At 42.4% G+C, this 22,989-nt stretch overlaps 2 long non-coding RNA genes across 2 annotated transcripts in view; one reads left to right on the forward strand and one right to left on the reverse strand.

Moving 5' to 3' along the window:
* LOC140849913 (uncharacterized) overlaps positions 1 to 11,505 on the reverse strand; it is a 26,863-nt gene extending 15,358 nt beyond the window's left edge. Inside the window, exons 1-4 of the long non-coding RNA XR_012132302.1 lie at positions 11,392 to 11,505; positions 8,693 to 8,817; positions 4,721 to 4,902; positions 1,627 to 1,738 (exon numbers count right to left, since the gene is read on the reverse strand). This is a non-coding gene — a long non-coding RNA (uncharacterized lncRNA). The remainder of the gene's footprint in view (positions 1 to 1,626; positions 1,739 to 4,720; positions 4,903 to 8,692; positions 8,818 to 11,391) is intronic.
* LOC140849914 (uncharacterized) lies at positions 4,723 to 19,563 on the forward strand. The gene is made up of 3 exons (XR_012132303.1): positions 4,723 to 4,773; positions 12,821 to 12,982; positions 18,368 to 19,563. It is a non-coding gene; the product is annotated as an uncharacterized lncRNA (long non-coding RNA).
* The last annotated feature ends 3,426 nt before the right edge of the window (positions 19,564 to 22,989 follow it).

Consider the following 22,989-nt stretch of genomic DNA (forward strand, 5'->3'; position numbering starts at 1 on the left):
GCCATTACCATTTCAGTGACTCTGCATTAAATGATGCAAAATCATTATCTGGTTGTAATGAAATTGAAAGAAGAACTGATTTCTTCATATCATCGACTGAATAAATCAACTCTGCAAAATGTTTCTTCGGTACAAGTCAGGAAAAAGCTACAAGCCTTTAACTCAGGGGTTATAATTTACTCTTTTACTTGTTAGATTTGTATACTGCTCTTACATAATAAGTATGTCACAGCTTTGTCATTGTTCCTCAGCTCAGCTGGAAAGTGATGTGACTACAATCCTCTGGAAAGTATTCTTAAGTATGGGTTCAACTCATGTGGGGGTTATAATTTATGTAATTCATAAGGTATAATAAGTATTAATACTTTCAAGTGTCATTTTGGGGTCCAGAACCTCAATTGTACCCTAGTTGTAAGGCTTTCTATTGCTTCTCCCATATTATTCCATACTTTGATCATATTAGGCTACCTTTTCTAATTTCCAAAAGTACACTATATTAGAACAAAAAATGCCAGCCACTGTGAAAACAACTACCAAATCTTAGTGGCTTAATAACAATTTGTTTCTTCTTCACATCACTTTTGGCTGCAAGTTAGCTAGCTCTCCTACAAGAATGTCTCAGGAATCTAGCTAGGTTCCTCCCATTTTAATAACATTGCCATCTTAAAAACATGGCCCCCATGGTAACCACAAAGGAAAAGTATGGAAAAGTGGACAGACTTTTTTGACGGCTTCAGTATGAATACATCACCTCTGCCTACAGCCCATTAACGAGAATCCAGTCATGTGGCTATAATCTAACCTCAAGGCAGGCTTGGAAATATAGTCTTTCTCTGTGTTCAGGAAAAGGAAAAAAGAATGGTGAGCACATAGATGTATTCTGTCACAATCCTTAAACAAGAAATCTGCAACTCCTAAACATTTCAGATTGTCATTTGAACCCTTGAAACCTAGTTATTAGTGATCAGAGGGGGACTTGTTAGGGATAGATAAATGTAGCAGGCAGGCCATATAAAGATGTTTGATAAACAAAAGCTGTCAACCTCTGTCTGGCAGTGTCTTTTTCTTCCTTCTGTCTTGCCCACAAGCCATTCTACCTAGTACCACCCAAAGAGTCCCTGTGCACTGACTTTGGAACCATTTAATCTGGTCCATAGAGAGTAGAGATTTTCTAAGGATTTTAAATATTGGTTTCTGTTTCATGAAGGGACCAGATAATCCTAATGGAGGCAGCCAAAGGGAAGAAATAAAACCTGCCCAGCATTTAAACTGTTAATAGAAATAAATCTTTTTTGTTATGATTCTGATGTGCACAATTCTGAATCACTTTTATTTAGCTGCATACTGAAGTGAACTTGGAAAACACCGTGTGGTCACATTGAGTCCGGTTAAGAATTTAGTGAGCTGATAATACAGATACCTCAAAGAAAGGAAAAACAAAAATTAAAATAGAAACAAAAATTAACAAGTGAGGGCATTTCAAAAATAAATTTCCATCTTATCAGTTCTTTTCAAAGACTCCAATGATGGGTATTGTTTGTTGTGAGTGGAAGAAGTGATTTTCTTTTCAAAGTTGTCCATTTAGTAAGATGACAAAGGTATCTGAAATTACAGATCTGAACTCACCGAGAATCAATGCTTTTCGTGCTGGCAACTTAGCAGCTTTGTAATTGATGTGACAGTTTCATTTCCCCACTGCCAGAGACAATTGACATGTTACTCCATGTCTCAAGTAAATCTGAAGAAAAATGGATTTTCTGTTTTACTTTTTAGTAGATATTAATATTCTCCAAACAAGATATGGTGGCAATGACAGACTATAGATAGATTCAAGGCTTGACAACATTCTGCTTCAGATGATACAAAACAAAAAGTTGTCAGTGTGACTTCATCAACATATTAACAATTGTCTTAACAGGACAACTGATAAAATTAACTTTCTTTCGCTTCAGGGCCCTTTGAAAAAGGATTCTCCTTAGCACAATCAGGTGGACATGAATTAACGCAGACATGTGCTCATACCTTGACCATCACTGTCTCATTTTCTTGCTTTAACACAGCAATAGAAGACTGCTCACACTTGTCCAGTCTAACCTCATCTTTTTCACTCAGTACCTTGAGCCTGAGCCCCACTGGATTCACAGATTCAGGAAAGCACGATGGTCTTTCACAGGTCTAGGTCTTTCTGCACTAGCTGTTCTCTCAGCTGTTCTCTCTAGAACTATACTGTACCAGTCAGAATTAGGTCATGGTGCAGTAAAAAATGACCCCTCACATAACAGTGTCTTAAAATAACAGAAGTTTATTTTCCATTATGTGTGTGGACACCAATGTTGGTGGGAGCTTGATCTCAAATCGTGCTTCCATGATCACAGCAGAAGTGAGAAGGGAACATGGCAAACAGTGTACTGACTCTTAAACTGTTTTGCCTCAAAGTGTCAGTCATTCATTCTACTCACATTTCATTGGCCAATGAAAAGCACATGCCTTTTCCTAAACTGAAATGGGATTAGGACTGCACTTTTTCCATGGAAGGTAGAAAATCCACATAGTTTTGTTGAGCAGTGCCAATGACCACTCTATCAACTCCTCCAGTGGGTGAGTTTTTAATCATTTTTCAACATCCAAACAAATGTCACCTCCTCTGAGAAGCCTTCCTTGACCTCTCAAGATAATCAATTGTTTCTTTATATTTACCATCCACATATTTTGTACAGATTTGTTTGGAATACTTACCATATTATAATAATCTATTACCATGTCTATACTACACTGCATTACACTGAAAATTCCTCATTCCCATTTTCTGTCAAAGTGCCTGGTACAGCTGTAGCACATGCTAGGTGCTTGCCAGATGCTGCTTGTTGAAGGTTTATTTGTCTGCTTTCCTTATTAGACCATAAGCTCACTGAAGCCAGACCATTGTCTTTTTGCACTTGGTGTCTTGCATTAGTACTAGGCAGTAGTGGATGCCCACTACATGTTGGATGTTAATTAATTGATTAATTATTTTTGTTATTATATTGTGTTGCATTAGTAGGGTAGGCTAGGTTATGCTGCAGTGACAGAACAGTTTAAAAATATTAGGTAAATTCAGCAAAAGCTTATGAATTGCTCATGCTGCATATTCTGTGTGGGTGGGCAAAGGGCTCTGTTTCATCTACTCAGTGACCTAGGCTGATCTAGGCTCCATATCTTAGTGCTGAATCATCTGGAACTCAAGCCCATCTCAGTTATCCTGGCAGAGGAATAAGAAACTGGAGAATCACAGGTGGCTTTTTAAAGTGTTCCGCTTAGAAATGACCTATCACACTTCCAGTCATACTTTATTGTCATTGGCCAGAACTAATCACATGGCTCTGTAACTGCAAAAGGCTGGGAAATACAGAGAAATAAAAGTATGTGGTGTATATTACTGCTTCTGTCATGTGGCTGAAGACAATTTTTTCATAGTAGAAAACAGAATGTTCAAATTGGTAAATATAATTTTGACAAGTAATACAATCACATTTCTCTAGTACTTCCCAAGTATAAGAAGATACCCGAACTCAACAGCTGGTATCAATGTGTCCAGAATTGAGAGGGAGAATAATCAAACTGCTGTGCTTGGTAAACAATTCTTTCACAGACATGTAAATGATTTTTAAGTTAAAATAAATCTGCCTTCCAACTTCCTACTAAATATCTATAACAATAAAAAGTGCAACACTAGAAACTAAGAGTACTATTTGGCTATATGCTAGAGACTGGAAGGGATTCACAACACTAGAGATGTAGGTGGGTTTTGGCAGAGAAGCAAAGTACTGACTGGTCTTTCCATGTCTTGATTCTGTGAGAGCACAGGGGCCTGGAAGGGAACACCTGCTCAGCTTCCACATGTTTCCCCAACTCAAGGATGCTGAGAGTTCACTAACCAGAAAAATGGGAAGTTTTTCATTATTGTATTATATAGGTGTTATTTCATTAGGCAGTCACAATTATGTCCTGTTTTCTCTATTTTCTCTATGGTTACAAGTCTTAAACTCAGCTAAAACAAAGACAGGTGGAAGCCTTGTTTTCTAGGATGTCCTCTCTTAGCTGTGTCATTTATGTGCGTGCATCTGGACAAAGTACTAGAGATCGCCTCAGACTCTCTCCTCTGTATATAAAACATAGGATGGCAGCAAAGAAATGAATTTTATTTCACACTATTGGAGTTAATAGTAGTTGGATAACTAATGAGCATGGAAAGTAGCCAGTATGTTGTAGTGTTAAACCAGCTGCTTCATTATCAGGATCAGAAAAAGATACCTTACTACAGTGAAATGGACAATGGGAGCTGAGTTGTCCAATGTCTGACTGGAACATTTCACATTCAAGGGTAAGTAAGCAAGAACAAAACAAAGCAAATGAGAACTAAAAGAAAATGTACTTCAAGATACTTCAAAGCAATTTGAATGTGGAATATTCTTAGTTTTTATGTCTTCTCCCCTAATCACATATTTTCATAGCAACATTTCCATTTTCTAAGTTATTTTTTCAACCTTTTCTGAGACTTCCCAAAGCATTTTGTTTTTACAGAAACAAGAATTCTCATTCATTTCACATTTCAAGCCTCATGGGATTCCATATTTGATTAAATTACATGATTACTATATCAAGGGCTTAAGTTATCTATTGCTGTATAACAAAACAACTTAGATGCTTAAAACAATTTTTTCTTTTTTTACAATTCTACAACCTGAACAGGGCTCAGCTGAGTGGTTCTTCATCCTAGATTATCTTCTGGGTCTGGTAAGTCTGATGCTTCAGCTGGGATGGCTGGAAGAGCTAGAGGGCTCTCTGCATGTGGCCTCTCCACAGGACCTCTTGGGTTTCTCTAGTGCACAGTGGCCTCAGGGTAGTCGTATTTCCTAGTGGTGTCTGGTTTTCAAGAAAGGAGAAGTGGACTCAAGCCTGGAACCAGCAATGCTGCACGTCTGCCTCATTTTCTTGGTCAAAGCAAGCCCAAGGCCAGCCCAGTTCCAAGAGGAGCACAAATAGGTTCTACTTCTGGAAGTGAGGAGTCGTACTGAGACAGGGACCATGGGCTTAGACAAAACAGGGTGAGGGCCTCCGGAAAAAAGCAAGGCAGGATAGTTACAGTCAGAGCAATGTAACTACATGCAAGGAAATCCCCTACCAAAACTCTGTGTTAAACATTAGGCTCTAGAGTCATTCTTCAGTGAGATCAGTTGATACTTCCCAGATAAAGGAAAGTAGCCCATGTTTTTATTATGCTAATAGTTTGTAATCATGTATAAAATTCACTTTAGCATGCTAAAAGGGACTTAATGTCTCATCAAGGACAAACATCTTAAGACTACTTTTAACAAGTCCACACCCTAGGCCCTTTATCAGTTCCCAGAAATCCTCAACTGCCTATAAATCCCCTAGACAACACACAACCCCAGCTCTCTTGTCCCCTCCTGGCGCGAGCCAGGAGCTCTTTCCTCTCACTGTATCTCTCAATAAAAGCCTCTCCCTGGCTCTCCTATCTTGGGTGTTTGCTCAGTTCATTCTTCAACTCCACAAACAAGAACCCTAGCATCAGTATGTTTATGCAGGCAGAGGAAAAATGATGGCCGGTACCTTTGGAAATAATCACAGCAAAGAAAACTGGCATAAATAGATTTAGAGGCCAAAACACCTGATTCTTGGTAAACATCCTGCTTACTTGGTGTGAGCATATGCGTTTATACCTAGAAGAGAATAACCTACTAGTCATAAGTTCAATGTGCAGTAATATCAATCTGATCATTTTCCTGAGGCATTAGTCAATCCAGTGGTTTTGTTTGGCAGGAAAATAGATATGAGAGGGGTGGAAAGAGAACAAGGTCAGTAAAGCCCCCTAGAAAAGACTCAGTTAATCGTTTAAAACTAGAAAGCAAAAAAAAGGCTCTTTAGAGTTAATCAGTGAAAGCTCAAAAGGTCAAGAGCAACTTGGCCTTGAATGTGTGAATATTCCCTAGATAAAGAGAAGTATCTGAGCACAGTCCATGTCTTCACAGTGTCAATTAAATCATTGTAAGATTTACTCTCGCCTGCTAAAAGGCCTACCTATAAACAGCATAATAAAGACAGAGAGATCCCACCTTAAAGCCAAAATTACATTTTGAAAAAAACCAGGAAGTTTAAGAAGAAAGATTCTTAACATACTCTTAAGCAAACAACAAACAAATAACTCTGCCCACCTTAGAGGAAGGGCAGACAGTCTTGATTGATATGCTCCCAAACCAGGAAGCTGCTATCCTGGGAGGGAACCAAAGGAGTAAATTTCTTGTGTTAAGCTAATTTTGCAGAATTACCTAGAGGACTGATAAGAAACTTATGGTTTCATCAAAGATACTTGAGACCACTTACCAAGTCCACACCCCTAGCCCTTTGTCACATTCCTGAAAAATCCTTGAAAGGGGGAATCCCCAACTTTTCAGGGTGCTCCTCTCTCTGAGGTTGCCCGCACTTTCTCTCTAACTTTAAATGAAGCTTTTACTCTGCTTCGCTACTGTGTCTCTGCCCATCAATTCTTTGTTGCAGTGGGGACAAGAACAGAGGGAAATACACAACACCTCTTCCCCAACGGTTTGGCCTGGTGAAGTTTGGTTACAGATGTTTTTATATGTTAATTTGATAAATGAAAAGAAAACCATTAGTAGAAAAGATCATGCAAATAAACTGGAAATGTTCCTGGGAGAAGTATAACCTTTGATCAAGAGGAATGTATCTTCTGATAGAGAGGAAGGACAGTATGGTGAAAAGAAGGTCTGGACCACCTGAATTGAGTTGAGAGGCATTTGGACATAAAAAGAGAGAATTTATGGACAAAAAGATGGGAGTCTGAGCATTCCCTACTGGACCATCCTGACAAAGTTTATACCTAGCTCCCAGGTCAATTCAAAAGACATGTTGCTCCCACATAAAACAGACACCGACAACTGAGGGCAGTTTCTTAGTAGTCCAAATGCATGAGTTCATTTCAATGATCAGTGTTCCAAATAAGGAATCAAATAGGCAACCCCCAGAGTTATAGATTTTAAAGAAACTCACTGTCAACATGTAACTTTATCAGAAAAAAACTGTCTCTATAAAGTCTTAGATTATTTCTATAAGAACTAGTGAACAAAGGAGCTTCTAGAAGTGTGTTGAGCCTACAATGATTCTAAATAAAACTTGTATTTAACGTTTCTCTCTTAGAAAATGACTCCTAATTTTGTCCTCCTGGCTCAGCTGTAGTTTGCTAATTTAACTTATTTTTTTCTACTTATGGTTTATGCTAGTTTGCATTGTTCAAAAGAATGCATCATAGAAATTATTTAATGTGAAACTTGGGGAAAGATATAACTTTGAGCCTTACTGCATATATATAATTTACCTTTGATAAATATTGCAACAAGAGGACATCAGAGAGAGATTTATCACTATTCAGCTAATAAAAATCATAATAAGAAACTGCTACTTCCAATTTTGTTCTAATTAAGGGTTACTACAAAGTTACTCAAGTCCAAATAAAAACCACTTTCAATAAAGTTGTGTGCAAATTTATACTAGATATGATCTCCAATGATTGTGTAAGGATTGGTTTTAACTGTTTAAAATAATCTAGCAATGACTAGTTGAATTGGTCTTTTTCTGCCCCTTAAGAAAGCCATACATGAATCACAACTATCAGCTTTGTCTTCCTGAGATAAGGTACACAAGAGGATAATTCAAGATTTCCCTTTTAATTTCTGATTCATTTTAGTTTAACCAATATTTCACTTAGCCTCTATTACATTCAACTTGTACTAGGTGCTGGGGAGACTAAAGGCATATTAGATATGACTCTTGTCTTTGAAGAATTTCCAGGTGACAGTTGCAGAGATTTTTTTAAAATTATAGTATATTATAATGCATAATTAGGATATAATAGGCCCAAAATAAATACATTTCAATTAACAGATTAGGAAGTATGTTCAGGTTTTCAGGAAACACAATGCAAAGTTTCCACCCTGCACTTTGGGTTTCCTGAAGGAAATATTGGCATAGATGCAGGATAGAAAGCCAGGTGAAGTGAGGTAGAAGTGCATACAAGACAGTACTCTAAACTGTGAAATCTCTATAAGGTACCCTAGAAGCATTTTGACATTATTAGGGTTTAAAGTGGAAAGTGGTCAGATTGGGTATAAACTTAAAATGATTCTATTTACTAACAAGATTTGAATTTACTCTGTAACAAATGGATGACCTTGGGAAGGCTGAAAGCTTGGGAATGGCATTCTTATATATTTATTAGTACCCATTGATAAAAATATTTTAAGAGGGTAGAGTTGGTAATGGTAGCAAGGAATCCTCTTAAGATGATAAAAAATTAATTCCAGGGAAGAGAAGATAAAAGTGTAAGCACGTCTTATTCATCAGAGAATTTAAGGACTGGGAAAATCATGTTCCATTTCTACCTATGCAGAAATTCATGTCTCTTGCTAATCATGGGGACGCATTGGGTCACGTGAGAAACCAAGTTGTTCTTGTTGGTTAAGGGGCTGAAACTGTTCAAGCAGCAAAGGCTGGAATGGAGGATATCTAGAAAGAATTAGAAACTCATCATGATCGTAGAGTGATTTCAACTAAACTGCTCCTTGGGTGGTGAGGGGACCAAAACATGCCCTAACTCAATGGACTTAAATAAGTGACTTACGTGTCATTTGAGAACAAAGACTGCTGATTTACATCTAGAAGAAAGTTCCAGAATTCTGAGAAGAGAGAGGCTTTGTGATGCAGGTATAGGAACACTGGTAGTGTCACATGTGGGATGTGTTTATCCTACAATGAAAACCAAAGAGTTCTCATTTCATTTCCCATAGTACCATAGCATAGAACAGGAAGAATAAAAATGATTTAACCATTATCTGAGAGCTAATTAGTCACATTAAATAGAAGAACTCAGCATAATTTCCATTGATACAGGATGCAATGACACTATGCTAGCATGAGTCTAAAAATATGTTTCCCTTTGGAAAGTTATTATTAAACTCAAACAGAATAATATCATATGGATCAAAAATTAACAGTACAATTTACCATTATACAAATCCATCCTCATTAAAAGGGAAGATAATGAAACAGGAAAAATACCTACATATTTGGACTTGCTCAAGGCTTTCAAACAGAAGGCAAAATACAGGGGAAAAAATAACCTTTAGAATTTAGTTCAACATTTACCAAATACCTACTATATGCAAACTCCAGAGCTAGTTCTGTGAGAACTAAAGTGTATACATGAATCCTACTATCTTACTGAATAAGAAGATAGGGAATTAAATTATCATAATAAAGCACAGTAAGTACTATGAAAGCTACTACACCCTCCCCCTCACCCCATCCCTAAAGGAACAAGCAGAGGGAACTCCCTGTGTTTATCACACTAATAGAGGGGTTTGTGATAATGTCATTACATTTCTTTAGCTCTCAGAAATACACTTTCTAGAAATCAATAGAGAGGTATGCATTTAACTACAAAAAGCAATGCCTTTGTAAAGGGCAAATCATGTATCCTTGAAATTAAATGTATAGCTTATCACCCAGACCTCTTATAGGCTTTCAGGGTGAGAACCTAAGCAGTTCTCACTGTAGGATTCAAATAGGTCTGCCCTTGTATGAACTGTGGTCTGGAACTGTGGTTTATCAGGAATCTAAGGAAAGAGAGGTACCAAGCGGGGCAACTTTGGTTTATGACAGTGCTTTCCGACCAAGAGAGGAATGCTTTCAATATATCTGGGAATGTTACCTGAGATATCCAAGACATTAATAGATGGAACAATAAATAGATGGCAGGGATTTGATTGTTAGATGCTTCAGGAATCAAGTGTAGATGGAATTTTACACTGCATTGTTTTGAAAACAGTTAACTTGAAAGGACTAAATTGACAACAAAATAAAATTTAGCTTTCACTGCTTTTGGTAAGTTTTTTTCCTTAAAAAAAAAAATATTTGCCATGCTGTGAGTTTTCATGTGACTCACCCAAATAAGGAACATATTTCACATAGCTTATGACCTGGAAAGTTGATTACAGATTAAGCAATCAGAGTGATAAGGACCTTTAAATAAATTCCACTCCAGGTTATAGCCAATTAGAACTCATCTCCTAGACACAATTTTACATTGATTTAGGAGGAAAGTACGGTTTTGGAGAGAGATCTGATTCTTTTTCCTTTGAATCTTCAAAAAAAAAATTCAGAAGGTTTTAGGATATTTAATATAACAAATGAGTTATTTAGAAGACCTGAATCTGGACTTCTAATATGTGTTAGGGGAAGAAATGAGAATTATTCCAGACATAATATGTTTGAACACCAGTTTGTAAATCACTGGAATTAAGTGGTATTAGAATTAGAATTATCTAACATCTTTTTCACCATTTATTGAAACAGACTTTATTCTATGAGGCAGATCAGAAACATGAAAGAACCAGGAAGTACTCTGGGAGATAATCTCATTTATTTCCAAGTAGAGATCTATTATCAATAACCCTAGAAGGGTCAGTATGATTCGATGAGAAACACACAAGTTTTCTGAAATAACTGGGCTTAAAACTCTAGCTCTTCTACTGTCTGAATTTGAGAAAATGCCAATAAAGCATAGAGAATAGTGTCATTCCCAGAGAAAGCATTTAAATATTAAATGAGATACACTATGAGGCAGTAGTCTTTAATGTCTGACAGTCCATAAAATTCATATATTGATATACCAGTGTTTGAATTTAGCCAACCTTTGCCATGACCGGGACTACATACTGCCTACACTTCTCCGCATGTCTGTAATACAGCGGTGAATGTGGATTATGTTTTAAAGCTGGCTTGTTAAAATCCCACAATATCAGAAAAATAAAAGGCTTGCTTTTCGGAGTAAGTTATCATTTAAAGCTTTGCCCTCATCTTTCTGCTTCCCTTTGGGAGGTAGTGTCAATACCCAGTTGTCCTCTGAGGTGGTCTGGTGATCCACCACAGCACCTTTGACAGTATGTCATCTAAACTCCCTTTGGTTCACACAGTGTACAATTTTCCTTGGCAATTCACTCCATTATGAACAGTTGTGTCCAGAAATCCTTCCATAATAGGGTCTGACTCAATTTTTTGATGTTTGACTGCTGAAAACCTTTAAACCCCACCTCTTCTTTCCTTTCTGCCTCATATCTTGACAAGCCGATACAAAAACCTGAGTGCTGCCTCCTTTGGAAGGAGGTTTAAATCACAAAAGCCCCTTCCCATCATCTTTTAATCATCATAAAAACCCAAATCAGTCTCTTTTCTCTGTTCTCTCAAGCCACTGAACCTGCTTAGGAAGCCTGCTCTCCTCTCTCTAGAAAACCTCATCATGCAAACAATAAGCTTTAATACCCTCTTGGTGTGTGCCCGGAGTCTTAAGTCTTGACATCCAAATTTTGGTTGACATTCCAATTTGGGGGTCCATTCTGTTTCTATGCATGGTACCTGTCACTGCAGAATGGTCACACTGGGCCTGAGAGTGGAATTCCTAGACAATGAGCACCATCACTGAGGGTCTTTCTTCTCTGTCGTCAGCTTGCTAACTGGCTCTGCCCAATGGCAAGCATGCATTTTGAGTGATTGTCTGCTGACTAGCCTAGTCTTTGAGCTGGCTGCTTTTTGCTGTTTTTGCTGAGTTCTACTGAGCCTCCATTACAGATTTAACTAGCCTAAGTCAGAAGTTTCAATAATTAATTGAAACTTAATTAATTAAGTTTAGAATTCTGATCCATGTTAAAAGAATTCCGATCCTTGTTAAAGCAGCCCTGGGTCATGTACTTAGCCTGGACCTATCTGTGTGTCTTTGATTAAATCATGCATCTTGGTTCTAACATAGGCTGTGACTGACACTATGTTTAGAAAATAACTCTTTCGCTATGACCAACAGTGACCTGTTGTGTTTCATTCAGGTGTACGCCCTCATTCCATAAAGAGCTCAGAGAAAGATTATACCCTATATAATAAATATGGGCCCACTGGGTAACTCACAAGGAGAAAGAAGTTACCATTTGAATAGCAGTCATTATCTAAAATTTTGAATTGCTGAATTCAACACTCCTAAAGGCAGATGGCTCACTAGGACCCTAAAAATGCTTTGCTGGTGCTACTGCACTTACATATTTATGTCTCTATTACTAAAAAAGGTACTTATTATCAAAGGTATGGGGAACATACCAATGGCATTCCTGTAGCTCAATCAAGGATCAATTCAACCATTGCCAGAGGGGAGGTTCCGAACCCTGATGATACTGATCTGAGGCTCTCTGGAGGAAAGAGGACATAATATGAGCAGGGCAGAGAGAAACCTACTGAAGTATAATCAGTAACCACACACACACACACACACACACACACACAAAAACAAGAAGGAAGGGAGGAAGTGTGAGGGCCGGGCCCCTGGCCAGGGCTCGGTCCCGGGGCTGATCCACCGCAGCTCCCTTGCCCGGTGGTAGTTACCTGGTATTTTAGCCTCGTCACCAGCTGAAGAAGATGGCGCCCATTTCCTGCTCACCACCCTTTCCCCTCTTCCCTGTTGGGGATTGGCCCAGCAGACTTCCGTACCCGTGCACAGCTCGTGCTGCCCGCTTAGAGTGGCGCATGACACCTATCCACTTAAAGGTCACGCATGATACTGTCCCGGATTGGTTGGGTGACTGAATATAAGGGAGCCCGCCGGGAGGGAGGGGAGCTTCCCGACAACTGCTGTAACCACAGTGAGAGATTAGACAATAAAGCCTAGAGAAGAATCAAGACCTTGGGCATGTTGCTTCGGTCCTTGAAGGGTCACGACAAGTGGTGCCGAACCCCGGGAATCGCTAAACCTCGTCGCGACCTGATCCGCTGACCCTGGTGCCTGCCAATGAAGTAGAGCTTGTAACTCTTCAGGAACATCGCTGGATGCCGTTCGGTCGGCTGGCCAGACTGGGAGAGGGAACCGAGGAGGGTGAGTGGATCGGCGAGTAAACTGAAAGTATACGTGGCAGGCAGACAGCAGGCAGTTGCGGTGGGTGTTTATGTGTAGTGTGTGTGTCCTGTTAGTGTTTGTGACATTGTTTATTATAATATATGGAATGAGGAGGCACCAGTGAAGGTTCGCAGAGCAGCGACGAAATCAAAAGGTTCGCAGAGTGGCGACGAAATCAAAAGGTTCGCAGAGTGGCGACGAAATCAAAAGGTTCGCAGAGTGGCGACGAAATCAAAAGGTTCGCGGAATTAGCGACGTAGTCCATCTAAATTATAACTAGGATACTTGCCCCTTTAGAGAGAGGATGGGGACGGAGGCCTCTAGGGTTAGGGCTGAGGAACCTCTGAAAGCGCTCCTTAGAGCTAATGGAACCCCTTTGAAAATGAAGACTGCCAGGGCATTCCTGAACACTATAGAGAATCATGCCCCATGGTTCTAGGATGAAGGAAAGATCACCAGCCCTTTATGGGACAGGCTGGGGGATGACCTACGCCGGGCAGACAAGAGGGAGCCCCTTCCACCAGGGACAATCCCTATTTGGGGTCGAGTAAAAAATTGCCTGAAGGGACAGAAGCCAAGCTGCCGAGAGGCCATCCAAGAGGGGGAGGAAATATTAGAGGAAGTACGAGAAGAGCATGCCTCCGCAAAGGCATCGGAAGGGGGATCTGAACAGGGACTGCCATCTGATGAGGATGAAGACAGGGAACTTTCAGGGGACGAGCTAGAGAACAGGTTTAATAGCTGAGCATCACGCCCGTCATTATATCCCTCCCTTGAACCGTTGAGACTCTAGCCAAGGGAGGAGGGGGAGGCTCACCACACCCCCCTAAAGGCAGATAATGCCAAAGCAGGGCTAGTAACTTCCTCAGCCCCCATCGAACCCTCACGATTAAAACCAGGACCATTCACTTCATGGCCCGAGCCGCCACCTTATCAGCACTGTCACTGTAAAGATGGCTGGGCGAGGTGGGTATGCAGAGAAGGGCAGACAGCATTCCCTGTAATAGAAGACCCGAACACTCAGCAAAGATATCATCAACCCATAGACTTCAAAATAATCAAAAGCCTGAAGGAGGCCGCCACCACCTATGGGCCTCAGGCCGCCTTTACAGTGTCTCTGGTAGAATCAGTGCCCTCTTTGAACCTAACCCCAGATGACTGGGCCAATGTCACCAGGGCGTCTCTCCAGAGGCCAGAATCTGACTTTTAAAACTGCGTGGCAGGAGTTTTCCCAGGATACTGCACGGCGTAATATTGCAGCAGGGAACCATCAATGGAACCTAGACATGTTAATGGACTCTGGACCCTACTTAGGGCAGCACAATCAGGTCAACTACCCTCCCGCGGTTTACTTACAGATTTCCACAGCCGCGGTCAGAACTTGGAAGACCTTACAAGGCACAGGGGATCTACAGGGTCAGCTTTCTAAGGTGTTGCAGGGGCCTAATGAGCCCTATGCAGATTTTCTCGCGAGGTTGATGCAAACTGCCGGTAGGATCTTTGGAGATGCAGAAACAGCCATGCCCTTAGTCAAACAGTTAGCGTATGAGCAAGCAAACAAATGGTGTAAGGAAGCCATTCGGCCGTGGAAAAATAAAGACTTAAACACCTATATTAAGGTATGTAGAGACATAAACGATAGTGTACTTCACGGGCAAGTGATGGCCGCTGCAATAACTCAAGGACTGCGCAATGCATGGGGCGGAGCCACCCCTCCAGGGGCATGCTTCTATTGTAAGCAGCCAGGTCATTTGAAGAGGGACTGCCTCAAGCTAGGGGGACCAGGAGGTAATGCCGCACCCATCAGGCAACCTCGACTGTGCCCTAGGTGCAGAAAAGGGAACCATTGGGCAAATGAGTGTAGATCAGTGGCCAATGTAGAAGGACGCCCACTGCTTCCACAGCAGCCAAAAAACGGGAGGCGGGGCCCCACACCTCAGGGCCCGCAAATGTATGGGGTGATTCAGCAAATCCCCCGAACACATTATCACCTGACCGATCAGAGCACTCACAAGGAGGCGGAGAACCAAGGAGAGCCACAACAGGGAGTGCCGGACTGGACATCCGTGCCACCACCCGCCTCGTACTGACCCCAGAAATGGGAGTTCAAGTAGTGGAGTCCGATTACAGGGGGCCCTTAAAGAGGGGGGTGGTGGGACTCCTTTTAGGCCGCAGTTCCACCACTAGAGCAGACTTGATAGTCCATCCTGGAGTGATAGATCCAGATTTTGAGGGAATAGTAAAGGTGATGGTCTCCTCCCCACGAGGCATTACTGCCATAAATCCAGGAGACCGCATCGCTCAAATTCTCATGCTTCCCAGTAACCATGACAATTTTGACAGTAAGAAGGTCATAAGGGGGACCTCCAGCTTTGGGTCATCCAGGGCTCCACTAGCTTGTGTCACGCTAGAATTAGGGGACCGGCCTATGTATGTAATCCAAATTAGAGGCAGGGAGTTTGTGGGGCTGTTAGATACCGGGGCAGATCACAGCACCATCAGGGAAGAAGAGTGGCCTAAAGACTGGCCTCTAAATCGAGCTGCACAAACACTGAGAGGTCTGGGGATAGCCCAGGCACCAATGTACAGTGCAGCCACACTGCCATGGAAGGACTTAGAGGGGCATCACAGTGTTATTCAACCATACATCCTAAAAATGCCTATGTCCTTATGGGGACGAGATGTGTTAACACAAATGAATTTTAAACTAACCACAGAGACTTTTTACAGTGAGCAGTCTAATGCCATAATGAAAAGACAGGGGTAAGCGGGCACTAGAGGACTAGGGAAGGATCTCCAAGGGAAAGAACAACCAATCCTTTTAGCAGGGAGACTGCCCAAAGGGCCCAGAGGACCAGGATTGGATTTTTCTTCGGGGCCACTGAGGGAAAACAGCCTATAGAAATAACATGGCAGTCAAAAAGGCCTGTGTGGGTACCTCAGTGGCCCCTCACCAAAGAAAAGAAGGAAGCAGCCCACACTTTAGTACAAGAACAGATAGCAGCTGGTCACCTCCAGCCCTCTACCTCGCCATGGAACACACCTATTTTTGTAATTAGGAAAAAGTCTGGCAAGTGGAGATTACTCCATGGTCTCAGGGCAGTGAACAGACAGATGGAGCTTATGGGACCTGTACAATTAGGCCTTCCTCTCCCTGTGGCTCTGCCCAGAGGATGGAATTCAATAGTGATAGATATCAAAGACTGTTTCTTCTCCATCCCGCTTCACCCCAGAGACTGTCAAAGGTTTGCCTTTACTGTGCCAGCAGTGAATCATAGTTGTCCCGATGAGCGATATGAGTGGATAGTATTGCCACAGGGCATGGCTAATAGCCCCACCATGTGTCAGATGTATGTAAAGAAGGCCTTACAAACTGTCAGGAAACAGTTTCCCCTCATAATCATCTATCACTATATGGATGACATTTTGCTGTGCAGTGAAGAGGAGAGACAACTGGAGTTGGCTCTCTGTTTCCTGCAGGAACATTTTGAGGAGTGGAACCTTAAAATAGCCCCTGAAAAGATCCAAACATCCAAAGTAAAGGAATATTTAGGAATGAGATTGGGAATCACAATGGCCAGGCCATTAAAGGTAACTATAAGGACGGATCACCTGAAAACTCTAAATGATTTTCAAAAACTACTGGGAGACATTAATTGGGTTCGTCCATATTTGAAACTCACCAGTGAAGAGCTAAGTCCCTTATATGACCTCCTGAGGGGAGAACCTGATCTGGCCTCCCCTCGATCACTCACTGAAGAGGCGAGAAAAGCTATAACATTGGTTCAGTCACGCTTGCAGTTAGCGCAAGTAAAGCGGATTGATTACTTCGAACCAATTGCCTTCATAGTGCTCCCTAGTAATCATAGCCCCACAGGCATATTGTGGCAAGAGGGCCCTATGCTATGGGTCTACTTGGCACATTCGCCCGGGAAGATCCTGGATTGGTATCCCCAGAGTGTGGCCGAGCTGATCTTGAAAGGTGTCAGGGTTTCCACAGAGACGTTCGGTGCCCCTCCAAATACCATCATTACCCCATATACTGCAAAACAAATTGAATGTCTTACCGCCTGCTGTGATGCATGGGCTATCACCTGCACCATATCTAGTGCCACCTTCGATAATCATTATCTAAAATCCCCCTGGCTCCAGTTTTGCCTAGCTAACCCGATCATTTTCCCTAAAACTACCAGGAGGGAACCCATTCCTAGGGCTAAGGTAGTCTTTACCGACGGCTCTAAGGATGGCACCACCGCAATAGTTACCAATGAACAATCATGGACCCTCACATTCCCGGCGACATCCGCCCAGCAGGTAGAGCTGCTGGCAGTGGTGCAGGCCTTTAAATTATTTCCCCATGAGCCATTTAACCTCCTGTCAGACAGTCAATATGTAGTTAACTCAGTTACCATTATAGAAAATGCAGGGCACGTTAGACAGACATCGCCAGTTGCCGGAACACTTAGAAGCTTGCAACACCTTATCTGGGATCGGGTCCATCCTTTCTTTATTGGACATATCAGGGCTCATACTACACTCCCAGGACCACTTGCCGAAGGAAATAGGAGAGCGGACAAACTAACCCGCAGCCCGTACATCCTGGCTTTAGCCAACCCGGTAGAACAGGCCACTAATTACCACAAGCTCTTTCATGTTAATTCCACCACCTTACGGATGAAATATCCTATTATAAGGGAGCAAGCGAGAGCCATAGTTCTCGGTTGTAAATGGTGCGTTGCTCTCCTACCCCTACCATCTCAAGGCATAAACCCCAAAGGACTACTACCAAACCACCTGTGGCAAATGGATGTCACACACATCCCCGAATTTGGGAACATGAAATATGTTCATGTGTCCGTTGACACATGCTCAGGAGTAATCTTCACCTCCTGCCACACGGGCGAAAAAGTCCGAGATGTTATTTCCCACTGCCTACAGGCATTCTCTGCCTGGGGCATGCCTAAACACCTGAAGACTGACAATGGACCAGCATATACATCCCGACCGTTTCTGACATTTACTCAGACTCTAAACATTGCTCATACAACGGGCATTCCATACAACCCTCAAGGACAGGGTGTAGTAGAGCGCACACACAGAACACTCAAGGCCACTCTAATAAAACAAAAAGGGGGAATAGGGGCAGACTACAAATCCCCTAAAGATAAACTTAATATCATCCTATTTATATTAAATTTTTTGACATTGGACATAAACGGCCAGAGTGCGGCTGAAAGACACAGTCAGTCTGCCGACCCTGACAGGAAACCCAAAGTACTGTGGAAAGACGTGCTGGAAGGTAACTGGAAAGGCCCGGACCCAGTACTTATCTGGACCCGAGGCTCTGTTTGTGTTTTCCCACAGGGCCAACACCAACCTATCTGGGTACTGGAGCGATACGTGAGGCGAGTGGAAAACTCAAGGACGGAAGAACAGAATACTGATGCTGATAGTGCTCACGATCCTAGGGTGGACCCTGCCGACAGCGAGACCCGAGCAGAGACAGCTATGGGGAGTAGTAAAGGCATGGCCACTGCCACTGCCCCTGAGTAACCTATCAGCAGAGACTTTGAACAGCCTGTCGCAAGATCTTGGTGAACCAGCGCGTGGACATTCTCCAGGAACAACTGGATTTGCTCGGTCAGACATGGCATTTGGGCTGTGTCAGTTCCTACACTGGACTGTGTGTTTCCAGCATTCCGTTCAACAACTTCTCTCGGGCTGCAAACCTATCCCGACAGCTGGGACACTTGCTGAACACAAACTGGTCTAGCAAACTCGAGGAGCTTACCGCGCAGCTAAGATTAGAAATCATGAATGTTAGCTCCATGTCTCAATCAGTTATGACAGTGTTTGATGCTGAAAGGCTTGGTCCGGGGTGGGAGTTATGGGTGTGATTGTGATCGCTGGACTGCTGCTTCTTGGCAGGGCAATTTGCTCTGTGCGGCGGCAGCAATAACAGGATAGACGAGTGCTGTTGCAAGCGATGGCTGCCCTGGAAGAAGGCGTCTCCCCAAATATATGGCTTCAGATGTTGGATCAGTAGCCAGAGACGGGTAAGATCTGGAGCTGCGCGTATCAACCTAAGACAGGGCACAGACCAGAGCTGTCTGCTGCCTGAGGACGGGTAAGAATGCTGCAGACTCTGGGCAACATAAGACAGGCATGATCCAAAGGCCACACATTATATCAAACAAAGAAGGGGGAGATGTGAGGGCCGGGCCCCTGGCCAGGGTTCGGTCCCGGGGCTGATCCACCGCAGCTCCCTTGCCCAGTGGTAGTTACCTGGTATTTTAGCCTTGTCACCAGCTGGAGAAGATGGCACCCATTTCCTGCTCACCACCCTTTCCCCTCTTCCCTGTTGGGGATTGGCCCAGCAGACTTCCGTACCGTGCACAGCTCGTGCTGCCCGCTTAGAGTGGCGCGTGACACCTATCCGCTTAAGGGTCATGCATGATACTGTCCCGGATTGGTTGGGTGACTGAATATAAGGGAGCCCGCCGGGAGGGAGGGGAGCTTCCCGACAACTGCTGTAACCACAGTGAGAGATTAGACAATAAAGCCTAGAGAAGAATCAAGACCTTGGGTGTGTTGCTTCGGTCCTTGAAGGGTCACGACAGGAAGGAAGGAAAAATGAAGGGAAGAAACCTGGATACAGAGGAAGGAAACATACTAAAAAAATGAATGAAAAATTTGACCCAGTTGGAAATCAGTTACTAAAATAATTCACACAGAAAAGGAAAAAAGGGTTGGTTTTTGTGCCTCTACAGTATAAGTTCTTAATTAACTGTAATATCTGCCAAAATGTACCAATTTGGCAAATGTTCATGGCTTTCATCAATATGGGAGCTCAAATTACAGACCCCACTAAACTGAAACAAAGAACTGCCCTCATCATCTTAGGGCAGTTACTGAGCATAAAGTAGGGACATATGCCTCATTTTAGCTATTGGAACTATTACTGCCTTTCCTAAATTCCCAATATTCATAGCACCCTTTGCCCAAAAAGTATGCTATGATGAGTGTAAATGCCCTGACCTAAATGAACAGTAAATTAAAATTAAGATCTGCACTTACAAATTAGCTTGGCAAAATGGGACCACATGGACCCTCTCCCTAGTACAATAGTAATGGAGTGCAAGGTAATTTAAAATTGGGGCCTTCAAGGATTGAACCACATTATAAAAGACCCATTTAGAGAAGAGGTGATTATTCCCCCTACTTCTCCATTTAATAGTCTAATTTGGCCTCTTCTTATACTTGGAAAGAATGAGCGGCACCACCCAGCAGACACTGCAGCCGTGATGCCTTGGTCTCATGCACTAAGGTCCCCATATCCAGTATTATTGAAATTACTGAATCCATACAAATATCAACTGATAAATATTTTGCTACTGTATATTACAACAAAAGGCTCTAGAATTTGTCCCAGTTGTGTACAACAGACACTTTGGTTCGTGTCCCCAGAGATCCCTTTGTTGTGAAGGCTTTAGTAACTTTGTTTCACGTCTTCTGGAGTCTCTTGATGAACTTAGAATGGTCCTAAGTTGCCCACAGGCTTCTGATGCAAGAAACTTCCCTCCTTGTCCCCATGCAATATGCCATTACAGTAGCAATTTCTGGCCACACACTGGGAATGTGACCCTCCATACCCAGCTGCCTGTCCTGTCTTAGGTCATGGAAGCCACATCCCTCAAGCTCAGCATGACTGAGGCTCCTTGCTGTATGGGATAGAGTCAGACCTGGGCCCTATGACCCTCCCACTGCAGGAAGGATTGCCCTCCTCTGTTCTTAGTCTCTTGCTCTATAACAAAGTGCTAGAGGAGGTAACCTTTCTCCAAGTTCCTCTGGCTACCTGAGCCATTTGGAATCAACTAAATTAACAGCAAGGGAGTTTGTAAACTTTATGGAAAATATTATCACCATCACAAATGATGAAGCTCACTGGAGGGTCCTGTTTTCCATCCCTTAACCAGGATGTCCCTGATATAGGACAGGGCACAAGGATCAGCACAATGGGTCAGACTTCAGAGACTAAAGCATCAGATGTCAGGCATCTTAGCACTGGATGCCTCAGCCAACAACCAGCCCTGTCTGCACAATTTTGGTCTCCTGAGCCATTGCAAATGGTCTGGCTGTCTCATCTACCCAATGGCAGCAACGACAATCATTTTCCATGATTGCCCCCCTAGGGGTAGGCAACTCTGGTATATTTATTGCCCTACAGATACCCAAGCCATAAATCAAGGTCACACATGTCTCTATACATACTAAAGCTACAATGTAAGGCTTCACGCCACTCCTTATCCTTGTCAGAATCCTGGACATAAGTGACCACGGCATTCATTTTACTTCTCAGGATATATAATACTAAACTCTTGTAGAAGACATTCAAGGACCCTCTTTCTCTCTTGCCAGTCTCACACAGCAGAGTGCATTAATGACCTACCTAAGTTCAAATTCAGTTAAATGAATATGGCACGTTTCAGGCATCAAATATGAGTTTGAGTCCATGTTGGGATGTCTGATTGCTGAAAGCTTTTTAGCCTCAGTACTGATCTTCCCTTTAGTCTCACACCTGGACAAGCTCATAAGAAAGCACAGGTGCTTCCTTCTTCAGCACTGACAGGAAATTCAAACCAGGCAGGCCTTTTCTTGCAAGGGAACACTTTCTCCTGTCCTACTCTTGCTCCCCACCGTACAAATTCCAGGCAAGTCTCCTTTCCAGGCCCTGCTAAGCCATTTTTGAACCAGGGAGAAGCCTGCCCTGCTCTGCCCAGAAAACCTGTGGCATCATCAGTCTCAGCATCCAAACTACATTTTGAGTAGGTGTCCACTTTGGTTCTGCAGGATGGTCATAATACTTTGCCGATACAGAAATTTTTCTCTACCAACACAAAATATAGAAATGCAAATCCTAACAAATTCTGCTTTTTTCTTTGACCCTTCTATTAAAAGTGATCTGCAGAAGGAATGTTTCTATCCCTTCCATCCCAGATAAGACCTGTGTCCCCAAAAGTGAAAATGTATATGTCCTTTTGTTGTTTGATGAGACCATATTATTTCATCTCATTTGTTAAAGGACCACCTGCTGTTAATGGTACATAGTTAGTCTGAGGGCACCTATGACAGAATGTGTTTGGGTTTGCACAGTGACATTCCCTGGACTTTCTGCCAGAACTCCGTTCCATTACTAGGGTCTTTATCTTTTCCTGGCTTTGCCTTTGACTGCCCCTCTTACTCAACTTCAGTTATATATTGCTGTGGTTCAAGGGGCAGGGCGCTGGCTACATCATTTCCCCTGGGGTCATGTGCCTTGGGCCTCTGTTCTTGCTATTGGCTACACCTAATTTCTTAGCCTGTGGACTCTTCACATAGTCAAGCTGACCTTGTGCATAGTGTTCTCAAAGTACTTGGACTTCTGACATGGCAACTGGCTCCTCCCAAAATGCAGAAGTATAAAGTATAAAAGAAGTTTCTGGGTTTTCCTAAGGTTTCAACCAAGAACTGGCACAATGTCACTCCTGCTGCATTTCATCAGTTAAAGCAGCTTTCTGAGCCAGCCCAGATTTAGAGGGGAGACTACATGAAGATGAGAGTACTAGGAGGCTGGTTAACTGGATGGCACTCAAAATGATAATCTACCCTCCTTTCTGGAGCAATATCTATTTCCAAAGCTACTACCATCTTCACATGAACTGGCCCAGCCCTGGAAAATTGAATGTGTCTTACAGTATTTGTGAGTTTCACAATCCCATAGTGGCATAAAGTACCACAAATGAGATAAAATATGTTAGAGAACAAGAAAAAATGACTAAAAATCACAGTGAATAGGAAATCAGAGCTCATAATTGCCTTTCTTTTAATGATAAGATTGAAAATGGTAAGGTTGAAAAACTGAGTCATTTCCCAAAATCTTCAAGTTCAAGGATTCATTTCTATCATGGTAATATCTTAAGTTGACTACATTTTGTTTAACAGAGTAT

This window comes from Manis javanica, chromosome 6, assembly GCF_040802235.1.
Source record: "Manis javanica isolate MJ-LG chromosome 6, MJ_LKY, whole genome shotgun sequence".
Classification (NCBI taxonomy): Eukaryota; Metazoa; Chordata; class Mammalia; order Pholidota; family Manidae; genus Manis; species Manis javanica.